The sequence below is a fragment of the Anomaloglossus baeobatrachus genome, chromosome 5 (genome assembly GCF_048569485.1).
Source record: "Anomaloglossus baeobatrachus isolate aAnoBae1 chromosome 5, aAnoBae1.hap1, whole genome shotgun sequence".
In the NCBI taxonomy this organism is placed as follows: domain Eukaryota; kingdom Metazoa; phylum Chordata; class Amphibia; order Anura; family Aromobatidae; genus Anomaloglossus; species Anomaloglossus baeobatrachus.
In genome coordinates, this window is record NC_134357.1 from 345,984,339 (window position 1) to 345,994,959 (window position 10,621).

The 10,621-nt window shown below is 50.3% G+C and overlaps 1 long non-coding RNA gene across 1 annotated transcript in view; it reads left to right on the top strand.

The window, feature by feature from the left end:
- LOC142310097 (uncharacterized) overlaps positions 1 to 7,692 on the top strand; it is a 66,029-nt gene extending 58,337 nt beyond the window's left edge. The window contains exon 3 of the long non-coding RNA XR_012754083.1: positions 7,471 to 7,692. This is a non-coding gene — a long non-coding RNA (uncharacterized LOC142310097). The remainder of the gene's footprint in view (positions 1 to 7,470) is intronic.
- Positions 7,693 to 10,621: the final 2,929 nt, after the last annotated feature.

Consider the following 10,621-nt stretch of genomic DNA (forward strand, 5'->3'; position numbering starts at 1 on the left):
CCCATCATCCCGCACACACCCCAGCACTACTGCACCCATCATCACCGCACACACCCCAGCACTACTGGACCCATCATCACCGCACAGACGCAGGCACTACCGCCCCATCATCACCGCACATACACCGGAACTACTACACCCATCATCACCACACATATACCGGCACTACCGCTCCTATCATCACCGCACACCCCCCGGCACTACCGCTCACATCATCACTGCACATTCCCAAGCACTATGGCACCTATCATCACTGCACACACCCCGGCACTACTGCACCCATCATCACCGCATATACACCTGCACTACCGCTCCTATCATCACCGCACATACACCGGCACTACCGCCCCCATCATCACCGCACATACACTGACACTACCACTCCTATCATCACCACACACACCCAGGCACTAACGCTCCCATCATCACCGCACATACAAAGGCACTACCGCACCCATTATCACCGCACACACCCTGCACTACCGCCTCTATAATCACCACACACACCCTGGCACTACCGCACCCATCATCACCGCTCACACCCTGGCACTACCGCACCCATCATCACCGCTCACACCCGGCACTACCGCCCCATCATCACCGCACAGACACCGGCACTACTGCACCATCATCCCCGCGCACATCCCAGCACCACTGCACCCATCAACATCGCACACACACCGCCATACTGCACCTATCATCACCATACAGACACAGGCACTACCGCCCCCATCATCACCGCACATACACTGGCACTACCGCTCCCCATCATCACCGCACATACACCAGCACTGCCGCTCACATCATCACCGCACACATCGAGGCACTACGGCACCACTTATCACCGCTCACACCACGGCACTACTGCACCCATCATCACCGCTCACACCCCGTCACTACCGCACCCATCATCACTGCTCACACTCTGGCACTGCCTCACCCATCATCACCCCACACACCTCGGCACTACTGCACCCATCATCACCACACACGCAGGCACTACAGCACCCATCATCACAGCACAAACAACCAGGTACTACCGCACCCATCATCACCGCACACACCCTGCACTACCACCCCTATCATCACCACACCCATCATCACCGCTCACACCACGGCACTACTGCACCCATCATCACCGCTCACACTCGTCACTACCGCACCCATCATCACCGCTCACACCCCGGCACTACCGCACACATCATCACCGCACACACTCGTCACTACTGCACCCATCATCACCGCTCACACTCGTCACTACCGCACCCATCATCACCGCTCACACCCCGGCACTACCGCACCCATCATCACCGCACACACCCCGGCACTACTGCACCCATCATCACCGCATATACACCGGCACTACCGTCCCCATCATCACCGCAAATACACTGGCACTACCACTCCTATTATCACCACACACACCCAGGCACTACCGCACCCATCATCATCGCACACACCCTGCACTACCGCCTCTATAATCACCACACACACCCTGGCACTACCGCACCCATCATCACCGCTCGCACCCATCATCACCGCGCACACCCTGCACTACCGCCTCTATATCACCACACACACCCTGGCACTACCGCACCCATCATCACCGCTCACACCTTGGCACTACCACACCCATCATCACCGCTCACACACCAGCACTACTGCCCCATCATCACCACACAGACACCGGCACTACCGCACCATCATCCCCGCGCACATCCTAGCACCACTGCACCCATCAACACCGCACACACCCCGCCATACTGCACCTATCATCACCGTACAAACGCAGGCACTACCGCCCCCATCATCACCGAACATACACTGGCACTACTGCTCCCATCATCACCGCACATACACCAGCACTGCCGCTCACATCATCACCGCACACACCCAGGCACTACAGCACCCATCATCACCGCACACACCCCGGCACTACTGCACCCATCATCACCGCATATACACCGGCACTACCGCTCCTATCGTCACCGCACTATACACCAGCACTACCTCTCGCATCATCACCGCACATACATCGGCACTACTGTACCTATTATCACCGCGTATACACTGGAACTACCGCTCCTATCATCACCGCACACACCCAGGCACTACCGCTCCCATCATCACCGCACACACCCAGGCACTACAGCACCCATCATCACCGCACACACAACCAGGTACTACCGCACCCATCATCACCGCACACACCCTGCACTACCACCGCTATCATCACAGCACCCCCCCGACACTACCGCACCCATCATCACCGCTCACACCACGGCACTACTGCACCCATCATCACCGCTCACACCCCGTCATTACCGCACCCATCATCACCGCTCACACCCCGGCACTACTGCACCCATCATCACCACACACACAGGCACTACAGCACCCATCATCACCGCACACACCCAGGCACTACCACCCCTATCCTCACCGCACCCCCCGACACTACCGCACCCATCATCACCGCTCACACCACGGCACTACTGCACCCATCATCACCGCTCACACCTGTCACTACCGCACCCATCATCACCGCTCACACCCCGGCACTACTGCACCCATCATCACCGCACACACCCCGGCACTACTGCACCCATCATCACCACACACGTAGGCACTACCGCACCCATCATCACTACACACACGCTGGCACGACCTCAGTGACGTCCCTGCTGACAGCGCGACTCCCTTCAGTTTCTGCGTGGAGCTCACAGGAGTGGCGGTGTTCTACTGCCGCTCCTGTCAGCTTCATGTAGCAGAGCTGGATGCGTCACGGGACCTCGTGGATTACGCCGGACCTGGATGGGCATTTGGGGATTTTAATAAAGTGGTAAAAGAGGTTTTTTTTGTCTTTTATTCCAAATAAAGTATTTTTTCGGGTGTATGTGTTTATTTACTTTCACTTACAGGTTAATCATGGTAGGTATCTTGGGGACACGCCTGCCATGATTAACCTAGGACTTAGTGGCAGCTATGGGCTGCCATTAACTACTTATTACCCCAATTGCTACCGCACCAGGGCAATTCGGAATCAGCCGAGTAGAGTCCTGGGACTGTCACATCTAATGGATGCGGCAATTCCGGGCAGCTGCTGGCTGACATTTTTATGCGTGGGGCTCCCCATCCTGAGAATACCAGCCTTCAGCTGTGTGGCTTTATCCTGGCTGGTATCAAAATTGGGGGGGACCGCACGCCGTTTTTTTAATTATTTATTTATTTATTGTACTGCACGATATAGACCCGCCCACCGGTGGCTGTGATTGGTTGCAGTGAGACAGCTGTCACTCAGCGTGGGGGCGTGTCTGACTGCAACCAATCATAGGCACTGGTGGGCGGGGGAAGCAGGGAATATGTTATGCCCTGGACTAGCCAGGTAGTCACAGACCTAACACCACACACACTCCCTCCCCTGGATAGTCACACCAGTCAGACAAAAACCCTTGTTGCCTCCCTCCAGGGTCTGATATCCACAATAGGTGGGGCGGAGCTAGGCGGTTGGCCCCACCCACCGAGGAGTTCACAGGTCTGGAGGCGGGAAAAGTGTCAGTTCAGTTTGAGAGGTGAAAGTGTGAGGAGTAGAAACTGCAAGTGTCTGGGTCGGAGCCCAGGCACTGACAGCAAGGTTGGCAGACTTGGTGGCGTCTGCAGGAGTTAGTGGACCTCTGCGGAACCGTAGGACCAGGGTCGGGCGGTGGCCCGCTGGTACCGAACCGGGGAGTGGAGTGAAGCTAAGCACACAGGCAGGGCCATCGGACCCCGACTAGGCTTGGAGCCGCCGACAACGGTCAAATCCGAGTGTGACCGGAACCCCAGGGGTTTCCCAACAACCAAGACCCGACAGAAGGAAACAGCTCACACCGTGAGGATATACAGCCACCGCCATAGGCTAGAGATCCAATGGCCAGCGCCTGCGGGCAAAACGGGCTCCTTCGGTACCTATACGCCGGGGAGCGGACTACCGGTGGGCAACCACAGGAGTCAGAACATTCTAACTAGGTGCAGGGAAAGACAGCCACCATCACACTGTTCGGGGAGAGCACAAACACAGCAGCCGGCTGCAGGACCCGTCCATCCAGCCGTTTGGTTTGCCAGAGACTCTGTTATTGACTGCCTGGGTGAGTGCACCAGTGCCATCTGGCACTGCGCCGTGCTGCCCCTGCAACCCTTCACCCCAGCCATCTAGCCTCCCCGTTACACCACCGGGCCCCGGGATCACCAACCCCTACCCACGGAGGGGACAACATCCTAGCTTCTCCCTACCATCGCTCCCGGGATCCCCGTCACCAGCAGCAGTGGTGCCCTTTATCACCACGACCCGTGGGTGGCGTCACGAACTATCTCCCTAAACAAACCACCCCCTTTTCAGTCGTGGACGAGGAGCGCTGCTCGAGTCCCCGGGTCCGGCCCACCGCTCGAGCCACCGAGCAGCAGCAGAAGCCCCGGACCCGAGCGTGGCGAGCGCGTCCCCCTCCGCCCGCGACAAATACGAGATTGAGTAATGAGCGGCCGGCATTTTCAAAAGCAGGAGAAGCCGCCAGAGCAGTGTGACAGCCGTGCAGCGCCACGCCGGTGATCGGCGAGTATGAGAGAGGGGGGTGAGAGACCAGGAGTGATTTTAAACGATTTAGAACGTTCTGCTGGACATGCTGAGTATGCTCATTAGAACGTGACGGAATCCTGCACTGGAATCTGTTGCCAAACACATGGCGACGGAATCCAGCACTATAGACATTCATTATGCCTCTAACGGATCCTGACGGAATCCTGCGGAGTGCTTTTTTTTTTACAGCAACAGAAAACGATACATTCAGCGTTCCTTCCGCCCGACGGGCTCTGACGGTCACCGACAAAACAATTGATGTGCCACAGGGCGGATGCAACGCAAGAGCATCCATTACAATCCGCCCTTAATAGAAGCCTATGAGGAATAAACGGCTTCCTGCAACGATTACTGTAATTCCTCAAGGCGGCGGATCACAACGGATGCCACACAACGCAAGTGTGAAAGTAGACTTATATGGCAAAATTGACTGAACAATAAAAACGTTATGGCTCTCGGAAGAAGGGGAGCAAAAAAAAACAAACCGGAAAGTCGCCCGGGGGTGAAGGGGTTAAAGAGCATCTGCCATATTATTCTGTAATGAAATTTTATGCAGGTATACAATTTTAAATTTCTTGTCATTAAACTAATAATAAAATGCTATAAGAAAGGGAATAATCTTCCTGGCAGGAGAGGTCCTATCTTGCCTTCTTAAACGGGCTTTACATGTACGATTGTACGAAAACACATTGATCGCATACACGTTGTTTAAATTCTAAAAATTGAACGTCCGGTTGTTCAATGTTCCCGAGGCAGCACACATCGCTGTGTGTGACACCCCGGGAACGATGAACAACACATCTTACCTGCGTCCCGCCTGCAATGCGGAAGGAAGGAGGTGGGTGGGATGTTTACGTCCCGCTCATCTCCGCCCCTCCGCTTCTATTGGCCGGCTGCCGTGTGATGTCGCTGTGATGCCGGACGTCCCTCCCCCTTCAGGAAGTGGATGTTCGCCGCCCACATCGAGGTCGTATGGAGGTTAAGTACGTGTGACGGGATTTAATCATTTGTGCGGCACGGGCAACAAATTGAACATGCTGCACATACGATGGGGGCGTGTCACATCGCATGCGAGATCGCATGTGTAATTGTAATGTGTAAAGCAGCTTTAGTTGTTAAGTTTACATCAACATAATTGGTGAAAGGAAAGAGGTAAGTCCAGTTCACCACATGTTACCTTGATTGGGTCTGGAGCACGGAAAGCGTCTCTGCCAAAGACGCCAATAAATGAGAGATACAGTGGAACCTTGGTTAACGAGAACAATCCGTTTTGGAAGTGTGCTTGTTAACCAAGTTACTCGTTCAGCAAAGCAAGATTTCCCATAGGAAATCATTGCAATGCAGACAATTCGTTCCACAACTTGTTAAATGTCCCATTCAGGTCCCCTATTGTGTCATTCCACACATGCACAAACAAGTACAAATACGTACAAACACACACAAACTCAAACAAACACACACAAACACACAAGCACGCATGCACGCACACGCACATATTATGCTCACCTTACCTTCAGTTCCATCGCCGGTCTCCTGGGACTTGCTGTTCTCCGGTACAGGCTGTGTATCGGGTTACCATAACGACGAGGGAGGAACGTCCGCTGCCAGAGCGCTGACGTCAAAGGCAGGAGCTGCTTGCCTCTGATTGGCCAGCACGCTGCCTTTGAGTAGCGGTGACAGAGGAAGTTCCTGCTTTGTCGCTATGGTTGCCGATGCACAGCCTGGAGTGGAGCGGCGAACTACAGGACCCAGGAGGCCGGCGATGTAACTGAAGGTACACATATTATGCTCATCTTACCTTCCGTTCCATCGCCGGCCTCCTGGGTCTTGTAGTTCACCGTGACGACGTCACGAGAACGTCACGAGGACATCGCAATGAGACGGCGGACTACAAGAACAATGAGGCCGGCGGTGGAAAGGAAGGTAAGGTGAGCATAATACTGTATGTGTGTGCGTGCGTGTGTGTTTGTGTGTGTTTGTGCGTGCTTGTGTGTGTTTGTCTCGACTGCAAGTGCGGGTCAGAGTGCGGTGGATGTACGGAACCGGAAGTGTGTGCGGTGAGGATTTTGCTCGTACAGCAAAACTTTCTCGTAAACCGGGTTACAAATTTACAGAAAGCTTTGCTTGTTAAGCGAAATTCTCGTTAAGTGGGTTACTCGTTAAGCGAGGTTCCACTGTAATAGGAAAAGATCCAGATGCACAGTCATAAAAATAACTTCATTTATTGATACAGAATAAATATTTTGATATTTTCTACAATAGGCTTATATTGTAAAACACCAAGGCGTTTCGGGAGCGTCAAACATAATTGGTGATCTTTTGCCTTGGAGTACATTTTCCTGTTCAGAGTAAAGAAAAAAGGAAATAGTTTTCCTGCTGGGAGAAGTCCAATCTTGACTTTTTGGTTGTTGCATTTATGTTAAGTTAATTGGTGAGCTTTTGCCACTGAGTGAATTCTTCTATTCAGTGAAGGATGTTCATGATGTGCGATCAAGACGGTAGGACCATGTAGGTGGATGGTTGACAGTAACGCATCCTTGGTAAGTTGCTTTCTAGTTTCCTGGGTACCGGGCTGTCGGGTGGGTATCACTTATTGATTTATAGTGATTTGTGCCCCTTGATAATGTTTCAATACAGAATGGTTCTTTCACAACATATAAAAAGTCTCGGGTTAATTGGTGAGAGATTTTCTTCACATTCTTTCCTTGTTGGAGCTGCAACAGTCGCCGGTGGGGATGGTTGGATTTCTTATCTTGTAAGGGCAGAATGGTAGATTGTCTTCCAAGCAGAATAAGCTTTACATCAGACAGGAGTTTTATGTTTGTCAATTATTTCCTTTTCTTATTTTTTTTTTTCAGGTGTCAGTATATGGATTTTTGGCCATTCGTTTGTGCACTGGGCACTGAACAGAGCCTGCAAAAGATTGTACGGTGATAACCTTTCCTGGTCTCTGGATACTTTAAGCGTCTACTGGAAGAGCTTTAGAAGACTTTGTTAAAAGAGTGCTCTTGACTCCGTTCTTGAAATATGTAGTCTCTTTCCTAATCCAGATGCTATTATTTTTCATAGAGTTGGAAACGATGAGGGTAAGGCACTATTGTATGAGTCTTCTGAATTAAGAGGCATCTTTTTCCTGGTTCAGTTGGGAAAGCCAAGATCAAATTCTAACTTTATAATGCATGATAACTGTATAACATTAAAAGGAACCCCCAATTAAAGATTTTCTTTATCAGTTATAATTAAAATCAACAAACAGTGATGACCCAATATATATAAATTATCTAGTGGGTCATAGTGGACAGTCACCTAAAGCATAAACAAATGTATGGGGCTGATAGAAAAAAGGGGTAGGGGGAAGATTCTTTCCCTAGTGTACCCTAAGGGTCCCTTGGCTCCAAGATTGACCATATCACATTTATTGACCCCTAAAAGAGGGACATTCCCCTGCCTCAATTGCCTAAAGTGCAACAATGACCTTAAAGGAAACAAGGTTTACCATCCCCAAACAGGGCAGCGTTATCCAATTAATGGGTTCTTTACTTGTGACTCCTCTTTTGTAGTGTATGTAATCAACTGCCCCTGCAGATTGTTGTATATAGGCAAGACCACGCAACAAGTAAGGGATAGGATCTCACAGCACAGGTCCACTATTCATTGTGAGAAAATGTCTCTCCCACTATCATTCCACTTCCATCAGAAGGGACAGACTTTCACAGCTTAAATTCCAAGTGCTAGAACAAATATCCCAACACAGACGGGGTGGTACAGGGTTACCCTTCTCAAGAAAAGGGAATCCTTTTTGGATCTTCACCCTACAAACTTTGGAACCTAAAGGCCAAAACAGAGATTTTGACATTTCTAGTTTTACTTAATATTTAATTCCATGTTCTCTGTCTGGTTTATTTTTACTTTACTTATAATTTTCTCTCTTATTTTTAGCACTGCACGTAACCTGTCATAGGCTGTGGGATCACGTCAATCAAGTATTGGTATAAAACATTCCTTTTTCCTTCCTTTTTCTCCTGTTATTTTAATTTTATTTTTTTCTTCTTGGTTTTTACTTTACTTTTTTTATCTTTATTTTTCTTTATTTTATTTTTCTTCTTTTTTATTTTATTTACATTTTATTTTCGTTTTGATTTTATATTTTCTTTATTTTTTTTATTGATTTTTTAAATTTTTTCTTATTCTATTCCTCTTTTGATTCATGTTTTCTTCTCCCTTTATCTACGTGCAGTACATAGTGATACTTTCTTGTATTTTCTCTAACATTTCCAATACCCTTCATCCTTTCTTCCTGCTTCCACTTCTTTGCATTTACATCTAATTATTTCTGCCTCTCTCCTAGACATGCGCATTGATGCCGCTCATGCACTCTTCCATTTGCCATCCACTGCCATCCGAATACGTCACATCCACATCATCACTTCATCACCAGATGTGACGTTGGAACACTATGGCCTCTGCCCTGCAAGACTCACTGACTTCCTCATTGAATGACAGAAACAGGACGGTACTGTTCTAAGTGCAACACACTGGACTGGCTCTAATCCCCAGGCACCGCAACACAGTCATAACCCAAACACTCAATTTTCTGTGGCGCGCCCAGGCATGGAGAATGAAGCCTTCTCCCATGACTATCGCCTTGGGCCATGTTACAGGATCTCAACCTCTTCTGTAGGAAATTAAAATGGCACGAATTTTATAAGAGCCATGATAGAGAACAGTATCAGTAACTAAGTGTCTCCTTGCAGGACATTGAAAATATCCATACCCTCACCAACCTAATTACTGAGGGTGAAATGACAAGAGGCCTTGACCATTTCACTAATCTGAAGGCCAAGTCTACTAAAATGCCACCACATTGGTATTTAAACTCTGTGGATATCGTTCTCAAAATCAAAGAGGCTAAAAACAAAAAGATTAACAAAAATGGAGATCCTTCACTGTGTAACCTCCCCAGGGAAGAAGTCTGTATTTTGGAGGATCTTGAGAATAACCAGGAGATTATCATTAAACCTTCTGATAAGGAGGGTAATATAGTATTACTGGATCGTGAAACTTCTACATCTATGTGTGGCGCCCCTGACCTGGTCAGGCACCACTGAGTACTGCACCCATGCTGGGGACAGTACAATACAGGTAATCCAGAAGGCTGACCGAGGTGTGACTACACAGGCGCATAGTGATCAGGTCTCACACATGTACCCATGAGAGGACCCCTGGGGATCCCAGGAGGGGGAAAAGCCTTCACCTTCACTGGAATAGTGGAGGGGGCCAAAAGCCTCCATCTCCTCTCAAGGGGTGTGGTAAGAGAGTCTGGTTGCTAGGTGGCGTAGGCAGGCACAAAAAGGGAAAAGAGAAGGAGGAGTAAACAGTCTAGAGTCTGCAGCAGAGTGTGGAGGAGTGAGGAGCAGGAAAGTGAAGCTCAGACAGGAGCAGCAGTGAAGGTCCCAGATGTGAGCCGGTTCAGAGCAGAGTCCAGGGAGCTCCGAGGAGAGCTGACCCCTTCCCCTGGGCTGCTGTAGTCTGACAGCGTCCGCGCAGTGGCTACCGACGGGGGAGAACGGTCAACTAGGAGTGCTACCCGAAATCCATCTTCAGCTAGAGAGAGAGCAACGGAGTGGGAAGTAAGGAGACTGCTAGAGAGTACCAGGCCCAAACGGGCGGCAGATCCCGAAGCGGAGATAGATCCAGCTTTCTTTTGCTAAACCTGCCGGTGTGGGGCTCTCAAAGCCCACGCCACAACACCACAAAAGCCGCAGCCACGTAGCCACAGTTAGGGCCCATAGGTCACAGGAGGCAAGCAGCTGGAGTGGCCTGGTCCAGGCGACAAGCAAACGGCAAACGAAGGGGAGAGAGGCTGCAGCATCTTCCCTGGGTGACCCCCATAGGGACTCAAAGTCGGGGTTACCCCAAACCACCAAGGGCTAAGGAAGGCGAGTTAGTAGTCACCCTCACAAGTCAGCCTGAAGGACACCTGGTTTCCACTTGGTTCATCCCAGCTAC